Genomic DNA, 22,512 nt, shown 5'->3' on the forward strand with positions numbered 1-22,512 from the left:
ACCAAATTTCATTGGTCTTCTGACTGACTCATTTGTCTGAACCTAAATAATGCATAACTTGAGCGCTTTCATTGAACTGAAAATAAAACAAGAAATGTTCCCATGTTCTACAACCCCATCTCTTCCTGCACGACCACAGAAACTATCTGAAAGTTCTGTGTCCAAACACTGGCTGGAGAACAAAACATGATTCTATTGATTCTGAATGTATCAAAGATTGTGGTAAAATCGAGCTTCAAGGGAGGAAGGAAGTGAAAAACTAGTTTTTGAAAATAAGTACCTATCTGAGACAAATCTGAAATACACATTTAAAGAATTTTTTCTCAATTTCAACCTTCAGTTCTTGTATTGAGTGGCATAGCATGGCATTTTAACTAAAATCAAAGATTATATTTGAACTGTGGTGTATTTAGTTGTTGCTAAGTCCCTGGTTGCTATTAAAGCATAGCAAGCAAAAACTGGGGTTGATTCTTAAAAAATATACATATATATATCATTTCCATTTAGCCCAGTACTATGCTGGAGGGTTGATTTTACACATTTTGAAGTTGATGGCCTAAAATCAGCAAATACTACAAATCAGGACTTTTTTCTTGGAGATCCTGGTTAAGGCACCTCACTGCTTCAACCCCTCCCAACCCATTAGGAAGACTTGAGGTCATTCTACAAGCATCACAGTTTATGGATCACATGGACCCTTGCTTTTGGTCTCTGTAGCAACCTCGGTCAGCTGAGAATCGTTGGATGGCAGCAGCAGCCATTGCATCCCATTGAATCTGTAGTGCCAAGAAGGCTGCCAAGCCAAGTACCCCTTGGCTAGTATTTCTTTCATCCTGTAGACACTGCTTAGGATGCAAAGATAAATCAGGTGGATGGAGTAGCACATAACCATAAAAACTAGTGGTGCAGAACACGTATACAGGAGTATACTTGACGACTTGTATAAAAAGATAAAAATGCTATTTGGATACACCAGGATCTATCTTTATAGCTAATGAGACCAACTTCTTAATATTACCTTATTAAATAACACTAGAAGCAGTGTATGAATGAACTGGAAAGTGGGCAAAAAGGAGGCAAATAAACAGTAATAGAGTGCTGGCTGGGTAGCTTAGGTAGGTGGAGCTTCATCCTGATACAGCCAGGGTGGTGGGTTTGGTCCCCAATCAGGGCACATCTACAGGAATCAACCAATGAATGCATGTATGGGTGGAACAAGGAATCGATGTTTCTCTCTCTCTCTGTCTTCCTCTATCTCTCTAAACTAACTAACTAAATAAATATTTTTAAAAGTAATAGCATTGGTGATGAATGCACAATACAATATACAGATGATGTATTATGGAAGTGTACACCTGAAACCTGTATAATTTTATTAACAAATGTCACCCCAATAAATCCAATAAAAATTAAATTAAATTGAAAAGCTGTCATGAGCATTAAAAAAAAAAAAAGTAATAGCATTGTCAGGGATATCTTTATTTAGTTGACTTTAAACTACTAAACATGTAGCCAATGCTCAATAATTCCAAAAATGATTACCTATTTCTTAGATTTCCTGATTGTCTTCTGTATCCCTCCCCTAACGGTTGGCATTTTAAACTGATATGTATTATTCTTCAATAAAATATCACATTTAGAAGTTATCTATGGATTTCATTGTAAATGAGATGCTCCTCTCCCTTGGGAGCTAGCAATAGTTCAAAATAAATATATACCAAAATGAAACGAGACAGAGGTGTTGGTTTCTTTTAATAATTAGAAATTAATCTGGAGTGGAATTTCAAGCATAAGGATACAAGTAAAGTTTTTCTGTAAATAGAAACCTACTCATGAATCCAACAAATGTTTATTGAGCAAATAATGTACATAAGACACTGCTGGTTGCTCTCATAGAAACTGTAATACTATTATAAAGCTTACTCTTTCCTTATTCATAAATACATGCTTATACCCTCTCCTCTAATGAGCAAAATCAGCCCCCGATCACAATCAGCAGAAATTGATTTCATGTGTTGAAATCAACCCACAGACAATATCCCATATGCTTCATTCTCTAAATGTCATAATTCCCTTTGTCCTTTGGAACAAATATGGTGGCTCCATTGTTTGTTTTGTTTTGTAAGTAAACCTGAATATCTTCTCACGAGTATATTTTGCATTATTTACAACAACTCCCTTTTCTTTATTTTTATTGATTTTTTTAAGAGAGAGAGAGGAAGGGAGAGGGGAAGAGAGAGCGAAACATTGACTTGGGTCTGTGCCCTGACCTGGAATTGAACCGGCGATCCTTCGGTGCATGGGACCATGCTCAGCCAACTGGTCTACACTCCCCTTGTCTTTAAAACGTAAATTTCAATCTCTTCATACGTATGTTTGACCCCCATTACACTTGCTCTACCCTTTTCTCTAAACACATACTTGAATCTCTTTTTAAATATATATGTTAAATTTATTTATTTGTGACTGGAAGGGTCTCCTTCACCTTTGGGTCCAAAAACAATGCCCAGAAAAATCAGGGGAATCTTGAGTTTAATTCACGTATAAAAAGAGAACTGGAACCCTGTGGCAATGATTGGTGGTGTTGCTCTTCATATCAGTCGGGGGCGAAGCCGACATACAGTCCTTCGTTCATCCCAGTTTGATGTCTGTGTTGGTGGCCAGAGCTGTTTCATGCCTGGGACCCATTAAAAAAGAGAGAGAAAGAGTGAACTAAAGCATAATAGCCCTTGGCTCTGGCTTGTGGTCAGGCCTCATTTCTCAGTGTGCCAGATTTTTAAGTAAATGTTGAGTTTGTGGGCTTATTTTCGCAACAATCCTGCGTAGCTGACAGGATCTGGAGCAAACAGGCCCTGATCTGCAGGGTGAGAAGCCAGTGCTCTCTCCTCCTGCTGCCCCGGTTCCATGGTCCCGTCCTCGGCTTCCCCCCCACTGCTGGGGATCGCAGCCAGAGCCCTATCCCCGAGCTGTCCTTAGCTCGGGATGGCTTTCCTCCTTGCCGGGCGGGGGGGGGGAGGGGGGGAGGATTCTAGACCAAGCCCATCTATTTGTCTAGGCTCTGTGGCACTCCCTTTCATCTCTTAAAAAAAAAGTGAAAGAAAACAGAAAGGAAAGAAAAACAAGGGAAGAGAGTAAAAAAATTAGGATTTTTTTTTTTTTTTAATATTTGCAAGTCTTGAGAAATTTATAAGTATATTAACAGAGAAGCTCCAACAGCAAGAGGGTATTTACAGAAACAGCCAAGAGAGGAAATTGGCCATGTGCACTTGGACAATCTGCAAAGCCAGGGAATTCAGAAACAACCCCCCCCCCTCTACCCCCACTTTCATATCTGCATATGACTGACTCCATAAGAGCAGGGGTTTGCTTGGTCTTGCTAATCATGCTACCAGTCCTTACGCAGTGGGAGCACATAGTAGACCACTCAAAGGAGAGAAGGGAGGGAGGAAGAGAGAACAAGGGGAGCAAGGACAGAGGGAGGAAGGGAATGAAGCACTATTTTGTCTTCATTCTATACTCAAGCACTATTTTCCTTTTGAGTAACAATCACAATCTACCCTACATCAAGAGATTGGTCTTAGAAAACCATTACAGAGGCGTATAAACTTATTTTCATATCATAAGTCCCATGTTTATATTGGCATTACCCATCCTCAGTACAGTTGCCCTTCCTTTTGATTTCCTATTTTCCCTCAGATAATCTTTACTTCTTACATTTTGATTCTCACTCAAGGATGTTTATTGATTTTAGAGAGAGATGAAAGAGAGATACAGAGAGAGAGAAAGAGAGAGAAACGTCAATCAATTGCCTCCCGTGTGCCCCGGACAGGGGGCCGAACATGCAACCTAGGTCTGTGTCCTGTCCGGGAATCGAGCCTGCAACCTTCTGGTGTACAGGACGACACTCCAACCAACAGAGCCACCCGCCCAAGGCAATCTTTACTTCTTTGAACCTTTCAACGTGCCTGGTTATATTTATTGATAGTATTTCTAGAGGCACTTCAATATATTACAGGGCTTTTCATATACTCTCTTAAAAGGTCTTCCCTTCTCACGGTAAATTAATGGGAAAAGGTAAAGAGTGTTCACAAATTCTGCCACTATGTGTAGACTCTCCTTTAGTAGTTCTCAGATTGAACAGAAAAACTTAGTTTTCTATATCTCTTGGGGGACACTTATGGCATGGGAACACATGTATTTAGAAAATACAACTTAAAAAGCTATTTATTGAAAAAATTCTTTGAGGCACAAAAATTACATCAATCATCTGGAATATAATTACTATTGCTACATTATTATCTTGAGGGCAAAATAATGTTGTCTTGAGGGGAAAAAAATGCTTCTTCCTTGCCTGTAATTTTAAATTTAGTAAATGCCAGAGATAAATATCTTTATGTGTCCAGTCTTCATGCAATGTAAAATTAACATTTTAAACCATTTAAAAAGAAAGAGGTGTGGAACTCAGCGAGGCAATTTATTTGAAACAATTTAAACTTTAATGTCAGTTTTTCGCAGCTCAACCATGTCAACTCATGAATTTGTTTTCAATGCGGTCTTAAGTCAGCACAGGAAGATTCTGAATAACAACGTGGACCGAGACTTATCCTGAAGCACATAAATCACTTTTGACATATATGTTCATAACAACAGGCTTCAGAAGAAAAGGGAACAGTGAAAGTTCTAAGAAAAGGGGCAGGAATATTTCCTAACGTTCAGTGGTTTAGATGAGTTGCTAAATTCTAAGGTGCAAACGTATATGTAGTTGGCATGAAAAAATAATTTTATTTACTATGCAAACAAAAAGTCCCTTTGAACTTGCTCTATTTGGGGGTAATTTTGTGACTCAAAGAATTCTTCATATTACCCCAGGGATGTTTTAATCAATTTTCCCTTTAGCCCTTCAGAGACCTCAAAAAATCCAGTTGTGTGTCATATGTATACCAGAGACATTCAGAACATATATTTCTTGCTAATTAGTTAGGGTACAAGGGCAGGTTTGTGAATAAATGATAGCTCTCCCATAGGCTTGAGGATAAGTCCCTTAAAACTCAATGACTCACAATAATTCCTTAATATTCATTAAGGGATCGATGTCCAAACCAAAGTATGGTGATTCTGAGAAATGTTCATTTCACAGTTCAGCCAAAGGGCAACGTTTAGAGCAATATTTGAGAACTAGGAGAACTTAATGGATACTATATACTTATGTATTTAAAAATAAACAAAGTCCAAATCTTCATAACTAAGCCAAGCCACGTGTGAGATGCGGGGAGCAGGCCGCGGGGATTAAGATGACCACAAACACTGCCACTGCTTCCTGGCATCCTCACTGCTTGCCCAAGAGTCTTCAGTCCCCTGGGATCCGGGACTTGCTTTGGCCCACGGAATGTGATCGAAGCGATGCTGTGTATCTTCCAAGGCTGAGCCTGAAGAGACCTGCAGAGGCCCCTCACACACTCCACTCTCAGCGCCCGGCTGCCACGCTGTGAGAAGCCCAAGCCTCACAGAGTGGCCGGAGGGACAGGCCGGAGACATTCTGACCGACAGTCTCAGCTGGGCCCTCGGTGGGCAGCCAGCACCACTGCCAAACGTGTGAATGAGCCATCTTGGGTGTCCCGCCCAAATGAGCTTCCAGGTGACTAGCACCAGCCAACGCAACTACCGCCCAGCTGATCTCACCAACTCGGTCATCGCTGTTAAGCCACCAGACTTGGAGATGGTATGCAATAATCGAGCAAAATACAGAGAAAGACAAGTTTTAAGACCTTTAACTGGACATCATGGATCTATTCCCTCTGTGTTCTCAAGAGACTGCATTAAAAAGAATTAATTTGCTTTTCAGTTATTCCCAGATGTCAACTTAGTGCAGAAATGCAGCCATAAGGATATATGCCTTAAACATACACCACCAACCAGGAGCTCTGAATAATCAGTACAAAAATCATGGTTTTCACACCCATGCAAAAAGTACTGGACATGCATGCTACCAGCTCGAAAAAATTAAAAATGCAACAAGATTTAAAAAAAAAAAAACTTGGAAAAAATTTCCAATGACCCTTAAAATTTGTGGTAAGTACAAATAGTCAAAATTCCATGGTTATCTCCATATCCCTCTCCAAAGAACAGTACCTGCCAACCATCTCACTGTAAAGGGTGTAGAAACTAAAAACCCAACTGGTCTGTCCTTAACAAAACACCCAGCCCTCAGCATCTAGACACATGCTGATATTATGGACTGTTAACAAAACCTGGAGTATCCAGCATAAGAGTCTCTATGTGCCACAGAGCCTCAGTGTCTCAAAGGACCACACGTCAGTATGAGAGGTTTAAAGCACCATACCATTTGGAATTAAGTGACCATCACAAACTGAGATTCCTGTCCCTCCATCCAACCCTTTTGGCTGCTTGGAAATGACCCCAGCTGCTAGGACTCAGTGCTATTTCGTAAGGGCATGCAACGCTGTCGAGTTCGGATCAGTGGAGTTATCTGCGTTTATTTGCACCCTGGACTGCCACACCCACATGTTTAAAGACATTTAACTTGAGTCATAGCAGAGCCACACAGGCACTTAGCCATGTCTGCTTTCAAGTAGGAATTATGAGCTCATGACTGACTCAATGCATTTGCCTCCCCAACAGATAACTACTTGGTGATGTCATTGAAAACACAGTCTCTCTTCTCGATGAGCAGAAGCCCAGTAGTTCTGTATCATGTAAACCAGAGCTGCAGCCTTCTGCTTCCTCAGCCAACCTCGGAGGCCCACAGGAATCAGCTGGAGTCCTGGAAGATCCAGAAACTGCCCATGTGCTGATTTCTGCAAAAATGAACCGAATCGCTGCCTTACTCAACTCCAGGAAAGCACCAGCAATAGCTGAATCATATGTCATCCAACCACAAGCCCAAACTGCCTCTTCAGATGTTAGAAACACCTCAGTCCATAAAGTAGGAATTAGCTAGAAACTTAGACCCAGTGTCAGAACAAGGGAGACCTGTAATTTGGTTCCCCTTCAAATCAATATTATTTAAATATTTGTTCAACATTTTCTGGCAGGGGCACAGAGATAGAATTTTCCCATTCTCAAACATCATGTCCAACTCTTTTATTTATAGCTTTTATTTGCATTATTCCAATGAGAAACTTTATTGAGAAACAGATGAAACCATTTATTATGTAAATATTAAGTAAATCATGGCAATCCAGTGTGTTCCTGGAAAACTGGTTCTTAAGCCTCATATCCACTTTCTTCACATGCCACAGCTACTCTCAGATCTCTTTTATACACAGTCCCTAAAAAAATGGAAAGAGGAAACTTGCTCCTGACCCACCTCCAAGACTATTGTCCTCTCTGTCATCATTTTGACCTTCTGATTCTGAACCATAATCGCCCAAAAGAATCTTTTTGTCCAAGCAGCCCCCCTCCATGGGTACAGACAGGGATGCATTGGACCTAAATAAACCAGAATCCTCTACACAGGAAGAGGGATGTTAAAGCCTAGAGACACTCATATGTGTACAATGTGTGTACCATCAGATTTCGCTTCAGAATTTGAGCTGCTGAGAACTGCCAGCTTCAGGTGACTATCAACTGGGTGGTCTTAGAGCTAGTGACCCTACCTGTAGGTACACTGTATAATTTTTACTTGCACAATTTTAACTTGCACAAACCAAAATTCTAAACGGAGCAACTGCATATATAATATTTTTCTCTCAAATTAAAAATGGCTACTTCTCTGAATTCTAGTGAGAATCATTCACTATACTCTTGGTTCCGCCACAGGATTGATGAGTGCATAAAAAACAGAGAAAAATAACAAATTCCTATTTCATAGACAAAGTGGCTGTGAAACTTACAGCACACATGCTAGCTGCCAAATACTCCCCAACCATGGCCAAGTCCTCAGCTGTGACATTCAGCATGACCAAAACAAAGAACAGCTGAGGATCATGCAAGACCAGTAGAAGTGAACATGCTAGGTTAGCTAGCACTTTCACAGCACTTCCTTTGCACCAGATATTATTATAAGTGATTTACATAAAATAACTCAGTCCCCACAATAACCCTGTATGGTAAGACCTATTATTGTCTCTATTTTAAAGATGAAGGAACCAGGTAAAAGGAAGTTAAGTAATTTTGCTCATGGTCAACTGCTGGAAATTAGCAGTCTGTCCCAAGATTCTGTGATCTTACCTATGATGCTGACCTAAAGGTATATATTCTACCATCAAGAAACTTGTAATCTTACTGGTAAAAAAAATTTTTTTTCAGATGAAAAAGATGTGAGAATACTCATAACGTAAGGGATTAGATTGTACAAAAAAGTAAAGGACTGGTAAGCGACAACTATGTTAATAAGAAAAGCATTTTGAAGGAGATCTAAGACGACAGTGGACTGAGTGGAAGCTACACCGACACTCTCCCAGGACCAATCTGGATTTACAACTAAAACAGAAAAAGCACCCTGAAAACCAGCTGCAGACGAGCTGGAGAGCACCCTCATAACGAAGGAGGAAAAGAGACGGCACAGAGACCTGTAGGAAGTGTGGACACGAGAGGGCTGGCTGGGCTCCCACAGGCAGCAGCTGAAGGTCCGAAGGGACATCTCAGCTGTGGGGGTCCCACCAAGGACTCTGGGGCCTAAACCCCAGGCTGGGCTCCCCAGCCCAGAGCACCAGAACTGAGAAAGGACGCATATAGCATCTGGCTGTGAAAAGCAGCCAGGTTTCTGTCTGCCAGGGAGAGGCGGCTGGAACTGCAGGCCCCTTACAGAGCCAACGCACAATGTTTTGTGTGCAGCCACTCACCTGGGCTCCGGCGGAGGGGGAGCGGAGTGGACTGGAGCTGTGTGGGGAGAGTCTGGGGTTGTGGGCTCTGGAGAGTGAGATCAGGGGACACCCGTCTAGATTCCTGTGCCAAGTCATTCCCCCAGACTCAGGGAGACATCTTTCTTAGGCGGTCAATTTTCAGCTTTTGCCTGAGCGGGGAAGCAATTGCCCCACCCTGCTGGAGAGCCTCTCCCCCTGCCCGGAGGAGATTCTACAGCCTGAGGTTTGTTAAGAGACTGATAACAACAACCAACCTACCCTGTGGAGCTTCTGCAGTCTGAGGCTCATTAAGAGAATCAGATTAATCAGTCTGCAGGCAGAGGCAGACCTTAGGGGGCTTTGAGTTTTTGCCTGATCTGCTTCCGGACCAGGGCCTTAGAAAAGCAGACTTTGGTGTGCATCTTGGTCCTGTCCAAACGCACCCAGCCCCAGCAGTGGAGACCTCAAGCCTAGGGTTATTGATAGCTCCAAACAGGGTACGCAGGGCCAGGCACTAACTGCATCTGACACTGGCCTGTACCAGAGACCCCCCAAAAAGACTGAGAGTCCTAGTAGATCTACCTAACACTTAAAAACAAACCCAAAAAAGTACCAAAATGAGGACCCCAAAAAACAAGCCCCAAATGAAAGAACAAGAGAAGTCTCCAGGAAAAGCGCTAAATGAAATGGAAATAAGCAATCTCTCAAATACAGAGTTCAGAATACTGATTGTAAGGATGCTCAACATCATGAAAAAAGATATGGAAACTATGAAAAATGACCAATCAGAAATGAAGAATGACATGGTAGAAATAAAGAATACATTGGAAGGAATAAACAGCAGATTAGAGGAAGCTGAGGATTGGATCCGTGAATTAGAAGACAGGGTAGAAAAATCACTCAATCAGAGACTCAAAAAAAAACACAATTAAAAAACAGGAGGACAGTCGAAGGGAACTGTGGGACAGCATGAAACGTTAACAATATTCATATTATAGGAGTGCCAGAGGAGGCCGAAAGTAAACAGGGGTTAGAGAACCTGTTTAATGTAATGATAACAGAAAACTTCCTTAACCTGGTCCAGGAAAAAGTCACACAAGTTCAGGAGGCACAGAGAGTCCCAAGCAAGAAGACTCCAAAGAGGCCCAAACCCAGATACACCATAATTAAAATGCTAAGAATTCAAGACAAAGAATCTTAAAGGAAGCTAGAGAAAAGCAATCTGTTACCTACAAAGGAGCCCCCATAAGGCTGTCATCTGACTTCTCATCAGAAACTCTACAGGCCAGAAGGGAATGGCATGAAGCATTCAAGGTAATGCAAAACTAGGATCTGAAACCAAGACTACTCTATCCAGCAAGATAGATGATGAAATAAAGAACTTCCCAGACAAAAAAGGCTAAAAGACTTTATCACTACCAAGCCAGCATTACAGGAAATGTTAAAGGGATTGCTATAATTAGAAGTAGAAATAAAGAGAATGAGAAACATAGGCATAAAGAAACAAAATGGCAATAGACAAGTATCTTTCAATAATAACCTTAAATGTAAATGGATTAAATGCTCCAATAAAAAGATATAGGGTGGCTGAATGGATAAGAAAACATGACCCAAATATATGCTGTCTACAAGAGACCCACCTCAGAACAAAAGACTCACACAGGATGAGAGTGAAAGGATGGGGAAAAAATTTCCGTGCAAATTTCCATTCCAAAACCAGATAAAGACACTACAAAGAAAGAGAATTACAGGCCAATATCCCTGATGAACATAGATGCTAAAATCCTCAACAAAATATTAGCAAATCGGATCCAGCAATATATTAAAAAGATCATACACCAATGACCAAGTGGGATTTATTCCAGGATGCAAGGCTGGTACAATATTCAAGAATCAATAAATGTGATACACCACATAAATAAATTGAAAGACAAAAATCACATGGTCATATCAATAGATGCATAAAAAGCATCTGATAAAATTCAACACCCATTTTTGATAAAAACTCTCAGCAAAGCGGGAATAGAGGGATCGTACCTCAACACGATAAAGGCCATATATGACAAACCTACAGCCAACATCATACTTAATGGGCAAAAACTAAAACAATTTCCTCTAAGAACAGGAACAAGACAGGGGTGTCCATTTTTAACACTCTTATTCAACATAGTACTGGAAGTCCTAGCCACAGCGATCAGATAAAAAGAAAACATAAACGGCATCCAAATTGGAAAGGAGGAAACAAAACTGTCATTATTTGCCCGGCTGGGCGTGCCTCAGTGGTTGAGCATCTACCTAGGATCCAGGCAATCGGGGTTCGATTCCTGGTCAGGGCACATGCCCGGGTTGCGGGCTCGATCGATGACTCTCTCATCATTGATGGTTCTATCTCTCCATCTCTCCCTCTCTCCTTTCCTCTCTCTGAAATCAATAAAGACATATTAAAATCAATCAATCAATCAATCAATCAATCAATATAAACCATCCTTGTTTAAAAAAAAAAAACTGTCATTACTTGCAGATGACATGATATTGTACATAGAGAATCCTAAAGACTCCATCAAAAAACTACTAGATTTAATAAATGAATTCAGCAAGGTATCAGGATACAAAATTAACACCCAGAAATGGATGGCATTTTTATACACCAATAATGAACTCTCAGAAAGAGAAACTAAAAAAACAATCCCATTTACCATTGCAACTAAAAAAATAAGATACCTAGGAATAAACTTAACTGAAGATGTAAAAGACCTTTACTCAGAAAACTACAGGACACTGAAAAAAGAAATAGAGGAAGATATAAACAAATGGAAAAATACACCATGTTCTTGGATTGGAAGAATGAACATCATTAAAATGTCCATACTACCCAAAGCAATTCATAGAGTCAGTGCAATCCCTATTAAAATACCAACAGCATATTTCACAGAGCTAGAACAAACACTTTGAAAATTTATATGGAACCAAAAAAACACCCTGAATAGCCACAGCAATCTTGAGAAAGAAAAACAAAGTTAGAGGGATCACAATACCAGCTATCAAGTTATACTACAAAGCCACTGTAATCAAAACAGCCTGGTACTGACACAAGAACAGACATATCGATCAGTGGAACAGAACAGAGAACCCAGAAACTGACCCACTTCATTATGGTCAATTAATATTTGACAAAGGAGGCAAGAACATATAATGGAGTAAAGACAGTCTCTTCAATAAATGGTGCTAGGGAAATTGGACAGATACATGCAAAAAAATGAAACCGGACCACCAACTTGCACCATACACAAAAGTAAATTCAAAATGGATAAAAGACTTAAATGTAAGACATGAAGCCATAAAAATCCTAGAGGAAAACATAAGCAGCAAAATCTCAGACATCTCTCATAGCAATATGTTTGCTGATACATCTCCTAGGGCAAGAGAAACTAAGGAGAAAATAAACAAATGGGACTGCATCAAAATAAAAAGCTTCTGCACAGCAAAAGAAACATCAACAAAACAAAAAGGGAGCCCACTGTATGGGAGGATATATTTGCCAAGGACACATTGGATAAAGGGTTAATATCCAAAATATATAAGGAACTCATACAACCTAACAAAAGGAAGACAAACAATCCAATTAAAAAATGGGCAAAGGACCTAAATAGACACTTCTCCAAAGAGGACATACAGGTGGCCAAGAGATATATGAAAAAATGTTCAACATCGCTAATCAGAGAGATGCAAATTAAAACCACAATGAGGTGTCACCTCACACCTGTCAGAATGGCTCCATCAACAAATCAATGAACTACATGTGCTGGCGAGGGTGTGGAGAAAGGGGAACCCTGGTACACTGCTGGCGGGAATGCAGACTGGTGCAACCACTATGGAAAACAGTGTGGAGGTTCCTCAAAAGATTAAAAATTGGCCTGCCATTTGACCCAGTGATCCCACTTCTAGGAATATATCCTAAGGAACCCAAAACACCAATTCCAAAGAACTTAAGCACCCCTATGTTCATAGCAGCACAATTTACAATAGCTGAGATCTGGAAACAGCCCGAGTGCCCATCAGTAGATGAGTGGATAAAAAGCTGTGGGACATTTACAGCATGGGATACTATGCAGCTGTAAAAAGAAGGATCTTTTGTCCTTTAGCACAGCACGGAGGGAACTAGACAGTATTATGCTAAGTGAAATAAGCCAGTCAGAGAAAGACAAGTACCACATGATCTCACTTATATGTGGAATGTAATAAACAAAATAAACTGATGAACAAAATGGATCCAGAGACACAGAAGCATGGAACAGACTGAGGGACCTCAGAGGGAAGGTGGGGAGGGGGGAGAGTGGGTGGGAAGAGATGAATCAAAGAACTTAAAAAAATAAAATAAATAAAATTAAGTACTTAAGAAGTTGTTTCAATGTAAAAAAAAATAAATTTTTTAAAAAATAAAGCATTTGAATCAGAAAACACCCTGATTCTGCATGCATTAGAGACAAAGGATGCAAGTCAATCTTTGATGAACATGCTCTTTAACTTTATAGAATCCTGGACTGTGATAAAATTTTTGAGTACTTTAAGAGTTATGAAGTTATGCTAAAGAATGGGACTGGTTGATTGAATTGCAGGCTCAAACCTCCCTGTGTGTCAAGAACTGGCCAACAGTTATCCAGCTATTCTAGAAAGCAGCTCTGTGAATTTTATCTTATTGGTCAGAGAAATGGCCCCACTGGTGTGATAATTTGGCAGGAATAGGAAGCTTCTAATCGAGCAGTGCGGCCCTGCTGACTATCCAGTAGCTGTAAGAGCACAACTGCAGATATTGTCCTACTCACCGGGGTTTGCCCAAGACTTTGTCAAGCTCAGCACTGAAAGTCCCACGTTCTAGGAATCCCTGTTTCCTGGAACAACCAGAACAGCTGGTCATCCTAGAGCCAGCACTGCCTTAGGCTTCGAGTGAGGCAGCTGAAGGTTGAGGCAAAGAACAGAGGTTCAGAAAAAGACAGCCTTGTATTCCAACCCTGTCTCTGCCACTTACAGTACAATCTGGGGCAAGTCGTTCAACCTCTGAGATCCCATCTTCTTTATCTGTAATATAGCGATAATGTCCCTGTGAATTTTTGAGAATTTAATGAAAAACCATGAAAAGTTCCTGGAAAAATGTCTGGCATAAAGTAGCTGCTCAGCAAATAGTAGGTGTTATTACCATATTCCAGGAATTCTAAAATCAAACAGTAACTATATAAGCAACTGTGTCTAAACAGGTTTTTTGGTTTTTTCAATTGGGGTGGGAGGAGGTGTATCTATGACCATGATTATTATAGGTTTTTAAATGTCAATACATTTGATGGGATTTCTTTGTCAAAAATCCATGCTGACTCATGCCCAGTTGTAAGATCAAGCACTTTCAAAACTCATTTAAAAGTAAAATTCAAATCATCTTTCCCAAAGTAAATATTTAAGTTAAGAATATAAGTGCCAATCATTACTCACAGAACTCTTTATTCAAAATGTTAAACTATAATGCTCTAATATTAACCTCAGTTTTTATTTAATAAAGCTCTGGTTTATACTAAGTACAGTATAAACTATTAATTAGATGAAAACCAATATCTAACCCTATGCTTTAAATTCTTTAAACTGACAAGAAATTATAGGTTTCCCAGAATAAATTCCATTAAATTCTATTATTTTAATTTTTTGTATTGATATTAAAAAATTCATGTTTCACTGATAACTTTCATATCCTTCATTGCTCTCTAAGTACCTACTAAAGTAAATCGAATTTGCTTTACTTGAATTTTTAGTTACATAAATAGGAGGCATTTTGATTAATTAATTTTAAAATTCAATCTCTAATTATCCATCTTCTATTATATAAGGGCTTTAATTCACAATCCCAAACAAGTATGGATGGTAGGGTGATACCCTGGAACCTACTTCCTCTACCTAGAAAGTCTTTTCTCATCTATTGGGTACTATATTGAACAAAAATTTTCCAATATTACAAAACATTTTTAACACTAAAATTAATTTTCTACTTTATTTTTAAGAATCATTTTCTATTTGAGCCCATATAAAAGTTTAAGTTTATGGCATGATACAATTCAGCCTCAGCCATTAAAAGATTCTGAGAAGGAAACTTACATGGCTCAGAGAAAGTGTGAAATCCCATGTGCTACTAAAATCAAAGGACTGTCTTGATCAACATTTTCTGAATGCGTTGCAAGTGGATAAACTCATTCTAAAAACTCCCCACCCACGTTGTTCTCTGAAGCCCCAACCCTCCTATTCCTTAGCATAAAATACATGGTGGGTATTTTTTTTCTCAACATGTGCTTTTTTAAAAGTCAAATACATAACATTTAATCTTGGGACATTACAGGAAATGTGATTTAGATTATTCTCATTACTGCAACATAACACATAGATAAAAATCCCCTCTCCACACTGCTTATGTTCCTTCTTAAATAGCAGCTCTTTAAGTAGATTCTGTCGATATTTTAAGAAATACAGGATTGCCTTTTCCATTCATAGATTTTTAATATTTCATATCATGGCTTCTTTGTTCTCTGTACCCAGATTTCTGATACCTCTAGGGCATATAAAATAAATCCAGATTATACAATAAATGACCATCTTAAACATTTTCAGCCCAGGGCTCAGAAAGTTTGAGCATGTTTCAAATTGGGTAGAGAAGGTTCTGAATAAGAGCCCTTCTTTTTCTAATATGTACAGTCATAAAGAAAAACATTAGAACTACCAGATAAGTAAGTGTTTCACTAATCAAATTTGTTGCCAGTGTTACAGCAAATTGCTTCACAAAGGACTGATTCGGAACTTCAGGAGCACTAAGAATATTTGACTTATTTGCTCACATGCTTTTAACTCTTATTGTATAACCACGTTGTAATTCTATCTACTAAAGTGAACCAGCCAAGCAAAACCAAATTCACCAGAATGCCTAAGAGAGGACCTCATAAGCCTGTAGTTCAATCTTAAACCTTAGAAGAAAAAACAAAATTAATCATACAGATTGCTCCAACTATTCTCTAGTGCCCTCAGGATCTCAAACTTTCAACATCAAACACTTACCACCAAACAGAATCCATTTATTAGAGGGACAAGGGTAAGTGGTTAAGTTTCTGAGAGGTCATGTTGAGATGTTTATTTTCATTCTCAAGGTATAACTTAACTCTTTTATGAATTGCTGTCTATTGGAAAAATGAACTGAAAGTCCATTAGAGACTCTCTATTCTTCCACTTCATCTGGCTATGAATTGGCCTTCACCTTAGAGGTAGATAATTCAGCCAGAGAGTAAGCAAAGAAACAAAACCAAGTCTACTTGTTTCATCTAGTACTTGTTATGGTATATCCATTGTTCCTGCTGATAGTCTGACGTGTTTTTTAAATGGCTTTCTTTTTTTTAACCACAAAAGTATATATTATTTTATCATTCTTTCTCATTTATCACTTTTCCTCTAAATACTATTGTATATTTTAGAGAACCTTGAAACTGGTTTATTGTAGTAAGAAAATTTAAACATTTCTAGGTTGGTTTCATTGTTTCCCACAACTAATTTAAGGTTTAATTCCTTAATTTATAGGAATGACTATTGCTTTGCCTGTTGAATAAAAACTAAAGGGAAATGAGAATTACCTGTCATTAAAATAGAATACAACCAAATTTTCAGAAAGTTACTATCATCACTGTGCCTTTAGATCATTTGCCCATTTACTGTAAGTCCAGATTTCTAATGGAATTAAATAAAATACTTAAATTGTATAACAAAATATTCCCATATCGCTGAAAACTTCTTCAGCCAGGAACACAATAGGTTTTTGTGATTTGTCATGAAATTTTCACCTAATTTTTCATGTATGTAAGTGTAATATGAAGCTTCTTTACTGTTTTCACATGATTAGTGGCTTGACTGGCATTTTCTCTTTTAAAAAAATGTTCTCTACTAACCTTCCCTCTAAGTGCAAATAGAAATAATCTTGATTTACTTTGCACACCTTATAAAAATTTTAAATGATAATGTGCACTGCCTCTCACACTTTCTGGCTCTACAATTCCTTCATAATCCATCTCTAACACTGTTCTGAACTGTGGTAAAGCTAATTGAAAAACAAAGCAATGAATGAATTGGCATTGAAAATTTAAGAACAGCGGCTGTTACTGCAGAACACCAAGCAGAAGGGCAGTACCTGTTCTTTTTCACTGATAGAAACTATAGGAGGGCTCATTACAATTGTTCACTATGATTAGCTCTCTCATTTTAACCACATAACTCTCAACATTACAAAGAAATTAATGGAATGGCTTGCTCAAAGACAAATGATAAGATGTACCTAGAGTTCAAAATTGTGGTTGATAATAGATGAAGGAGAAGGCAGGCCAAAAAATGTCAGGCCTGGGAGTCAGCTAGGTTGATGGGTATGGAAGTGCATTAAGTGAGGAAGGGATGGGAGGAGGGGTGCAGGGGTGACAGGCAAAAAATCAACTCTTCTAGAGAGAGGAGTGCCTAGAGGGAAGGAAATAAAACAAACAAACAAAAACCAAGAAATCCGAGTTTTATGTTACCTTATAAGAAAAGACAAGCATATTCTAAAGGATCATGTGGTAGACAGAATAATGTCCCCCACCCAAAAAATGTCCATGTTCTACTCCCTGGAACCTGTGCATATGTGATGTTAAATGGCAAACGGAATTAAGGTTGCTATTTAGCTAACCTTAAAATAGGTAGATTTCCTCTGGATTACCTGGGTGGGTCAAATGTCATCACAAGGGTCCTTAAAAATAGAAGAAAAAAATTGATAGATAGATGATAGATAGATGATAGATAGATAGATAGATAGATAGATAGATAGATAGATAGATAGATAGATAGATAGATAGATAGATAGATAGATAGATGATAGATAGAGATAGATAGATAGATAGATAGATAGATAGATAGATAGATAGATAGATAGATAGATAGATAGATAGATAGATGATATATAGATAGATAGATAGATAGATAGATAGATAGATAGATAGATAGATAGATAGATAGATAGATAGATAGATAGATGATAGATAGATAAATAGATAGATAAATAGATATCATAAGAAGTTGGCTCATATAATTATGGAGACTAAGAAGTCCCATCATCTGTAGTCTGCAAGCTGGAGACCAAAGAAAGCCAGTGGTATAGTTCCAGTCCAAGTCCAAAGTCCTGAGAAACAGGAACATCAGTGGTATAAGTCCCAGTCCAAAGGCAAAAGAATATCAATGTTCCAGCCCCTGCGGTCAGGCAGAGAGAGCAAATTATCCCTTACCTCACCTTTTGTTTCATTCGGGTCCTCAACAGATTAGATGATGCCCAAACAAATGGGGGAGGACAACCAGCTTCACTCACACTAAGAATTCAAATGCCAAGCTCTTCAGACAGCACAGACACACCCAGAAATAATGTTGAAGCAAATATCTAGGTACCCCATTGCCCTGGATATTGCTGTCCATCCTTGGACACTGGCCCAGGAGATACATGGTACCAGAATATTTAACTCCCTGAAAGGTTATATTAGCGTTTGCACACAATTTATTCTTCCCGCAGGAAGTAGTTTATAACTAATGTAGTCACACCTTTTATCCATATGATATTCATATTCCACAGGGGATGAGTAGTCCATTTATTTTGTTTAAAGTCCCCGGCAATAACTTTTCCTTGTTTGCTACTAACTTAGTACACAATTAAAGTCACTTGTTTAAATGGCTTTCAACTTTTAAGTGGTGCTTTTGTATTTTGAGTTGTTTTTGTTTTATGTGTTTTCTAAGTCATTTGCATGGTTTCAAACCCAAATATTCAAAACAAAGTATATCAGATGGATCTTCTGTTTTCTACAAATTGACCCACTTGGGGGTAGGACTTTTTGAATCCTTTTACATCATTTCTCAATTAGGTTCATTTGTGAATATAATTTCCAAGGATAGTAATAAAGACAGCATGTAAATGTAGCAAGAGTGATCATTTAGTGCAAAAGAGTGATCATCTGGAGAAACAACAAGAAAACAACATGAAGATTTAAGACTGTCAAGTTGAGATTACTAAGAACAGTGGCCAAAACTTAAAAAGTAGACAGGCAGACTTTCTCATCAGTCTCATTTATCCCATGTTAACAATTACTCTCCCAGAGGCCATAGGTTGGTAGTCTACTTCTAGAAGTCATCTGTTTGTTCTATTGACCTTTATCCGACGAAAGGGAACTTTAGTTCACTGCAAGGAGTGGGTCCCCCTGGCCGAATTTAAATGCTGACGAAATTTAAATGCTGTCTTTTAAAGGTTAAATACTCAGAAACCTAAGCATATACGTTCTTTTTTATAGGCAAAAGGAAAGAAACCATTATTTGTACAGTTGATCCTGGAAAATATATGGAGTTTGTATGATGCTGTCTTTTAAGTGCTGCCTTTTAAAGGTTGATCTTGGGTTGGTGGCCTACTTACTGTCAGGAAGGCATTTGTTTATGGACTGAAACATTCCTGTAAAGCTGAGACTCCGAATCTTGGTGCAGCCCTTTCCTCTATGGTTTTGAGGACACCTTTCTGGGATGTCCCTTTCAGAAGACACAGTCATTAGCCTGCAGCTGATGGCAGAGGCCTTCCAGCAGCAGAAGGGAATGTAGGAGCCACCTCACTGAAAGGCTTGGGTTGACTGATTACAGTGACCGAACAACACAGAACAGAGACGTACTATATATTCCCTATTGGGGTAATATATAAATCTGTGGGCCTACATTATTTTTTAAGGACTCAGATAATGATAAAGCATAATTATGTATTAGAATATATTTTAAAGACTGCAAACACACTGACAAATCTTTAGGACTTTTCAATCTCGCCCCTAACGTATGAGCCATAAAAGTCACTAATGGACAAGTATATTTTAATCTAGAAATGAAATTTCATATAACTATGATGAATCTTTGTGTCAGTTCTTATGCATCAATAGGAGTATATTTCTACCCATCTAAAAAAAAGAGAGAGATACATCACTGAAGCATATTTTCACGTGTACTTTCCATGTACCTCTATAAATTCACTGACTTTCAGTGTTTGTCTCTAAACTATAGACTAGCACTTATACTATTGTTGAGCTAATTTAAAAATATGGAGCCTACCAAATATATTTCAATATTTACAACATACTCCTTCTATCAGTGAGGAATTAAACCATTAGCAGTCCCTAGAAACCATCTGGGAAGCATCTAAGATGATGGGCATCAGAGACACCTAACACTGTCATTTCTCTGAATTTAGTATCTATCTTAGGAAGGCGCCATCAAACATTCTTGTTAGAGAAGACAGGTCCTACTAACAAACAATAACTACAACCTGAGCTATGTCATTAACAAAAGTGGCAATGTAGTATGTTTTTTAAAAGAAGAGCCAACAATAAGTTATAAGCATTAAGAATTTTAGTCCTTCCTGAAATAAGGAGTCCTTGTTGTTTAACTTAAAATAAGCCAAGAGCATGATAAGAGCCAGCACAAATGCACAAAGTCACCAGGCACTCAAGAATTGGAAAAATTCATCAGCTGAGGGTGAATGAAACTTTTGCTATCTGAGCAGAATATACAAAAGACAAAGGATAATTATTTTTTCACATGGAGAGCAGACTAAAATAATTTCACAGCTATTAGTTCTTTCTTTTCTATTACACTTAAGCTTCTTTTGTCTCTTATTAAAGTCGCATTTGTCTGTGTGTATGTATATTATTTATAAAGAGAGAAGAGTACAGTGTTAAATAGCAATTTTTAAAGTAGTAAACTTCTTCTTTAAAATAGGTAAATACGACCACAACATACTACTGATGGGAACGGGAGGAGGTGGACTTCTGTGGGCACCTCCAGGGAGAGTGCTCCCTGAGTCCTCAGAGGTGCCTGATGGGGATAGAGGTCTTACTATGAAACCGTCATCATAGGGTGACATCACCGCAGCATAGTGTGGCATCCCAGAAATGAGCAGCTTGTAGAAAGCAGTGGCTCTCTGGTTTGCCACTCTGCTGAGAGTTTACCTCTGTTTAGACTTTTTTGTGAGTGTTGTTGGTGTGTGGTGTGGGGAACATTGAAGACCTTTCCTACTAGAACCTGTAACCCTCCCTAGGAGCAGCACAAACACACAGGGATTTCCCACGACCACCTTGGGAACCAGCGTTTGAATTGGGAAGTGAGAAGGAATTTCTGTGGTTTAAATTCAAGCCACTTGTGATGACTAATTCTATGTGTCAGCTTGGCTAGGCCACGGTACCCAGATATTTGGTCAAAGATTATTCTAGATATTTCTGTGAAGGTAGTTTTTAGATGAAATGAGCATTTAAAGTCCGCAGACTTTGCTAGAGTCCCGGAGTCCAGCCGGTTACGCTCCCAGGCCCGCAGTCACCTACTTCTTCTTTCCTTTCAACGTGACAGATGCCTCTGTGTCCTTTACCAAGGACCTCCTGGCAGGTGGAGTGGCACAGCCATCTTCAAGACAGCGGTAGCACCCGTCGAGCGGGTCAAGCTGCTGCTGCCGGTGGAGCATGCAGCAAGCAAATCACTGCAGATAAGCAATACGAGGGCATTATAGACTGTGGGGTTCGTATCCCCAAGAAGCAGGGAGTCTGTCCTGGTGTGGTAACCTGGCCAGTGTCCTCAGATATTTCCCCACCCAGGCTCTCACCTTTGCCTTCAAAGATAAATACAAGCAGATCTTCCTGGGTGATGTGGACAAGAGAGCCCAGTTTGGGCGATACTCTGCAGGGAATCTGGCATCAGGTGGTGCCGCTGGGGCCACCTCCTTTGTTTTGTGTATCCTCTTGATTTTGACAGTACACATCTAGCAGCTGATGTGGGCAAAGCTGGAGCTGAAAGGGAATTCAGAGGCCTCGGCGACTGCCTGGTGAAGATCTACAAATGTGATGGGATTAAGGGCCTGTGCCGAGGCTTTAATGTCTGTTCAGGCTATCATCATCTACCGAGCTGCCTACTTCAGTGTCTGACACCGCCAAGGGGTCGCTTCCAGATCCCAAGAATGCTCACATCTTTATCAACTGGATGATCACAGAGTCCATCACAGCGGTGGCTGGCTTGACTTCCTACCCACTGGACACTGTTTGTCACTGCATGACGATGCAGTCGGGTGCAAAGGAACTGACATCATGTACACAGGCACATCGGCTGCTGGAGGAAGATCGCTCGGGATGAAGGAGGCAAAGCGGTTTTCAAGGGTGCGTGGTCCAATGTTCTCAGAGGCATGGGTGGTGCTTTTGTGCTTGTGTTGTATGACGAAATCAAGAAGTTCATATAAATTATTTCCTAGCCTTCCCTCCTCCCCCAACCCCCGTGAACAGGCATGTTGTATTATGTAACATATCTTTGAGCATTCTGGACAGACTGTTTTGGTTGTCTGTTTCTCAGTGGCAACTATCTACTGGTTGAAAATGGGAATCAATAATATTCATCTGACCAGTTTTCTCTTAAAGCCATTTCCATGATGAGGATGGGACTCAATTACATTTTTTATTTCAGTCACTCCTGATAAACAACAAATTTGAAGAAATAAAAAATATCTGAAATAAAAAATAAATCAATCAGTAGACTTTGAGTAAAGCAGATTGCTCTCCATAATATGTGGGCTTCATCTAATCAGTGGAAGGTCTTACCGACCTCACCCTGAGGAAATGTGAATTCA

At 39.3% G+C, this 22,512-nt stretch overlaps 1 pseudogene; it reads left to right on the forward strand.

The window, feature by feature from the left end:
• The first annotated feature begins 5,623 nt into the window (after positions 1-5,623).
• LOC107525476 (ADP/ATP translocase 2 pseudogene) lies at positions 5,624-22,128 on the forward strand (annotated as a pseudogene).
• The last annotated feature ends 384 nt before the right edge of the window (positions 22,129-22,512 follow it).

This window comes from Miniopterus natalensis, chromosome 6 (genome assembly GCF_054644295.1).
Source record: "Miniopterus natalensis isolate mMinNat1 chromosome 6, mMinNat1.hap1, whole genome shotgun sequence".
In the NCBI taxonomy this organism is placed as follows: domain Eukaryota; kingdom Metazoa; phylum Chordata; class Mammalia; order Chiroptera; family Miniopteridae; genus Miniopterus; species Miniopterus natalensis.